Genomic DNA, 5,404 nt, shown 5'->3' on the forward strand with positions numbered 1-5,404 from the left:
GGGACTGTTTCCTGATCCTGGGAGAGTAGACTACAATGCCGGCTGTTCTGACTCACAGACTGTAAGTAAGTTTTTTATATATAAAGAATTTGCCACTGACGATTCAAACACGAGTTTTGAGCAGTGTAGATTAGTGCTTGTTGTTTGTAATTTCTCCGACCACAAATGCAGACATGGTTTTATGTTTACGCGGCACATTGCAACGCTTAAAAAGACAGTATAAGTCATTATAATCCGTAATTATGTCCCCACTGGATGCAACAAATGCCTTGTTTATAATGGGTTTTCATGTTTTTGTCTTGTCGCTCCGGCCGGACAGGGCATCACAATATGGTAAGGTGCGTAACATTGCTGTCACATGCTTGAGGTATTCGGCCAATCACAACGCACTGGATAGCTGGCCAATCAGAGCACACCTCGCTTTTCAGACTGATGAGCTTTGTAAAAATCTACGCATTTCAGAAAGGCGGGGCATAGAGGAGAAACAATAATGTACACTATGTGGAAAATAATGTTTTTTTAACCTTAAACCACATAAACACATTTCATTACACCAAATACACAAAATAATATTATTTTTAGCAACATCATATGACCCCTTTAATAGTAAGAACTGGACATTATGGCCTATTTATTCTATTGATTTATTGATTTATTCTTTTTTTTGTGGCATATTCAAATATACAAATCTGTGTTAGTGGGAACTTTTCAAATATACCTAAATATAATTTTTATATTTTCAGCATGTTTCCTATATTTTCTAAATCTGATTTTACGACATTGTTGTCCAATATAGCAACTGTTAACCTTATGGTTAAGTTTCTTAAAATTGTGAAAGGTGCTCTCATCTAGAACCTACAGTATTTATCAATTCCAGAAATGTGGACATTCTCCAAAAAGAGCATCTCTAGAGCATCTAACCTCATCAAACAAGACAATATCCACAGTCTATAATCTGCTGAAACTCAATCCCGAGAGAGATTCTCGGGTAGCCAGACAGGGTCTATCATGAAAGCTAATTGGCCGGACCCTCCTTAGCCCCCATTTCACCGGCCAAGACATAGTGCCTCCATGTAACTCATTCACACTGGACATGGGAGAATTTCAAAGAATAGAAGTCAAGAACAAAGTTGAATGGGAGGAAGTCAATCCAGATAGTGAGAATCCCAGATGGTCAAATTAGCCAAATTGAAGGTAATTCTGACGCACATAATGGCTCCTCATAAGATGACTGGAGATAGAAGGTGTGCACAGCTGGGAATTGCCTTCTCTGCTATTTTTAACATGATTTTAAAAATGGAGAGTAGTTCAATTCATAAATCATGATTACAAACAGCACTGAAGGAACTTTTGAGCGCGAGTTATTTGAACATGAGTTCAGAATGGAATGTACTTTATATTTGTTACTTTCTGTATTTACTGAATTAATGAGGCTTGGGGAGTGAACAATGCGTATCCGTGGGAAAGAGGAGTGTGTGTGTGTAAGCATGTGCATGTGTGAGTGTGCTTTAATGTGACTGGGAATGTGGTTGAAATCCACAAAGGGAAGAGATGTGTGTGTGTGTGTGTTAAATACGTGTGTGCCAGTCTCTAGAGACGTGCTGTTGTTCCTGCTGCTGAAGGAGTTGTGAACACGGTGGGAAGGTCACCTGATCAGCGCCCTGGGGGCGACCCCGGTAGGCCGCCACTGCAGCGTGTCCGGGAGGATCGAATGCAAGTGACAGGCGTGGGCTCCCATCACAAAAAGCTCTCTGTGGTTGTAGCGCAGGGGCCGAGGAAGTCAGCGATGCTCCTCTCCCTCCCTGGCCAAAGAGCCATGAGAACAACCCTGAGAGAGGATGGAGGAGAGAGATCTGGAGGAAAGCCATTACTTCCCCCCATCTACACTGTAGCGATGGGACATTCAGTTCATTTCAGTGAATTGATTCTTTTGAGCAGTTTATTTTAATGAATCAAATCAAAGAATCGATTCAGTGGTTCTTTGAAGCCATCCACATGAAAATATCATTTTAAATCAATTTTTCATTTATTGAAATTCAGTATTTCTCAGTTTAGTTTCTTGCAGCCATGATTTAGCTTTTAGAAACATAATTGAGTTTGTTAGTTTATTTGTTATTTGTTTAGTTTACATCAGTTTTATTATTGCTAAAATAAAGTATAAATATTAGATGAAAAATTTTACAAATTACAAAGAAAAATTAGAAATTAGTTTAAGTTGAAGCACTAAAATGATATCTTGGAAATAAATAATAATTAAAATAAAAAATAATATAAAGCCAAATATTAATATTAGCACAGATATAAGGGAATGTACAAATGCTGTACCAATATAAAAAATATTCCTTTTTAAATATATTTAAGTATATTTAAAATAATGAATATATTTAAAATCAAAATTTTATATCATTTAGAATCTAGAGTTATTGATTTATTTAATCATTGCATGCAGTACATTTCTTCTGTTCCACTCCAACAAACATATACTCGGTTCATCGGTCACTTGTCCATTATCGAATCGTTATGAATTGCACATTTCTGAAAGAAGCCGTTAAATTGAGTAAACTGTAAACCTGGATATTAATTAGCTTTTATTTTTATATTTTCAGTTTTCATTTTAATTTTAGTTTAAGGTTTAGATTTTTTTTCTTTTTTGTAATTTAATAATTTGCATTATCAATATTCACATTTCGTTTTAATAATTGTTTTGTTAATTTTAGATGTTTCCCTTTTTTAAATTAAAAAAAATACTTTAGTTTTTGATACTTTTAGTACTTCAATTTTTGTTTATGCTTAGGTTTTTCATCGAATATTTATATTTTGTCTTATTTCAGCTTTATTTCAACTGATTAAAAGATGTTTAATCATTTTAGTTAACAATAACAACATGGTTTTTAGAGAACCACTCTAACTGATTCTTGAGTGAATCAATGGTTCAGCTGTTACATTGAAAAGATTCGACTCAAGCTAACAATTCATTCATGAATCGAATATTATTCTCTCCCTTCCTGTCACCAGACACACTTAACCCTGCTGGTGCCCTGCCTCTTTTCTCTCCTTCTCTCCATCTCTTGTTATTTCTCTCTAGCCACTCGCAGCTCAAGTCCCACTCGTCTCATGTCTCTCCATCCTCTGTTCACCTTTCCCATCTCTCCCACTTACTTACTTTCAATCTGATTTTCATGCAGTTCAGCGATGAGATGAGAACAAGCTGTGAGGGAGGTCTGCGGAGTGTGTACGTGCTGAGGAGTGTGTTTGGGGGAGGTGGTTGGAGAGATTAAAGAAAGGGAGAGCTTGTGTGAGACACAGAAAGAGAGAGGTTTTGTCCGTGCTGCGAGAAAGCACACAGAGCGCTGTGTGTGCAGAGAGGAGGACTTCACAGAGATAGTGAGTGTGTGAACATCACAGAGATGGGACATTAGAGTGTTTGACCACTTGTGTGTGTGTGTGTGTGTGTGTGTGTGTGTGTGTGTGGGTGGAAAAATTGTAAGTGTTAAAGAGTTGAGGGAAGTATCAAAGCAAAAATGAGTGAAAGAAACATTTTATATCTCTCCGTCACAGACAGAGCAAGCAGCTGAATTATGTTAAACTTCACTCACTGACACAGGAGCACAAATTATTTCCTTTTTTAATACCCAAAATGAAAATTCTGTTATCATTTACTCACCCTCATGTTGCTCCAAACCTGTATGAGTTGCTTTCTTCTGTTGAACACAAAAGAAGATATTTTAAAGAATGTTGGGAAAGAAACAGTTGCTGGTAGTCATTGACTTCCTTACCGGCAACTTTTTGGTTATTAACACTCTTTACAATATCTTTTAACCCTAATAAACCCATACAGGTTTGGAGCAACATGGGGGTGAGTAAATGATGACAGAATTTCCATTTTGGGGTGAACTGTCCCTTTAAGGGAGCCTAACAACTGAAAATCAGTGGGGGAAAATGGTTAAGGATCTGCTGGCTTTAGCTTGTTAGTTTCCTTGTTGTGTGGGCAGTGGTCTTTCCTAAATCAATAGTTCAAATTGTTCATGTCTTCAAGCTACAGAGCAAAGGACACAAACAAAGTCTATAGAAATAAACACATTCACTTAATCTTAATCTCACTGTCTGTTATGTTTTACATACGCTGTATATCTTACAGGATCCACAAGAAGAGAATAATGAGTTAACAAATAACAAAATATCCACTGTGATATATCTGGCATATACCATATGTTATCTTCCATTTGGCTTTCCAAAGTACCTATGCTGTGATGATTTTCATTAGGTGAAAAAAAAGAGTTTGACTAACCTCCCACAACTTTTCCTCTTGGTTTGTAAAATGAATAGCTCTCTTTCATAAGACCACATACAATTATCCAGAGGAGTTGACATACTAAACCACAAAGATTTCTCAATGTTTGCATTGTGTGCAATTAAGTCAGTGTTTGAAATAATCCGGAGATGAGTCAATCGTTTTCATTTGAAGCATTTGAGCATCGTCTTTGTGTTGAATGCCTTGTGGCAATGTGAGACGTGGGTTGAATATGTAGGTAAAGCTGGAGGAAAAAATCTGAACAGGGTTTGTTGTCCTTTGCATTAATGCTCCATTGCAAGTTACTGTATATATTGAATGCCTGGACTTACTTTATTGTCTAAAAATACTGTGCAAGTAATCGTAGGGAGGATTTTACGCTTCATTACTGTTATGCTGTGTAAGCAAGGAATTTTTACTGTAAGTGAAGTCATTTAATAAAGAAGAAACACTACTGTATAAATACATGTATTATAATAATTATTATACATATTAACACATATTATTTATTATTATTTATTATAAATATAATGATCAATTCATTGTTTATAATTATTAATAGTATATGTATATATACTATTAAATATAAAAATGTCATTAAAAATGCAATTATAAAATAAAATGTTATATTATTATTATTATTATTATTACTGTTATTATTAAATTATTAAATAACATTTTCTAAGACAAAAAAAATAAAGAGTGCTTATTGCCCCTATATTTTACTGTGTTTTTATTTGTATTGATAATTATTTAATTTGTTTTATTTTAATGCATTTTTTATTATTTATTTATTATTAACATAATTATCAATTAATTGTTTATCATTATTAATAGTGTGTGTATATATTTATATATATATAATTTTTTTTGTTGCTTATTTTAATTTATTATTGTAATTTATTTAATATGACATTTTGTATAAAATATGTCATTAAAAATGCAATTATAAAATAAAATGTGATATTATTATTATTTATTATTATTATTGTTCAATTCATTTTTCTAAGACAGAAAAATAAAGATTGCGTGGCCCTCTTATTCCCCCTATATTTTCCTGTGTTTTTTATTTGTATTAATAATGATTTAATTTAATTGATATTTTATTTTAAT

The 5,404-nt window shown here is 33.9% G+C and overlaps 1 long non-coding RNA gene across 1 annotated transcript in view; it reads right to left on the minus strand.

Annotated features, from left to right (window-relative positions):
• The window catches only part of LOC107602195 (uncharacterized), a 20,857-nt gene extending 19,816 nt beyond the window's left edge, over positions 1 to 1,041 (minus strand). Inside the window, exon 1 of the long non-coding RNA XR_001611005.1 lies at positions 1,030 to 1,041. This is a non-coding gene — a long non-coding RNA (uncharacterized lncRNA). The remainder of the gene's footprint in view (positions 1 to 1,029) is intronic.
• Between the last annotated feature and the right edge of the window lie 4,363 nt (positions 1,042 to 5,404).

The sequence above is a fragment of the Sinocyclocheilus grahami genome, unplaced genomic scaffold (assembly GCF_001515645.1).
Source record: "Sinocyclocheilus grahami isolate Dianchi unplaced genomic scaffold, SAMN03320097.WGS_v1.1 scaffold321.1, whole genome shotgun sequence".
Lineage (NCBI taxonomy): Eukaryota > Metazoa > Chordata > Actinopteri > Cypriniformes > Cyprinidae > Sinocyclocheilus > Sinocyclocheilus grahami.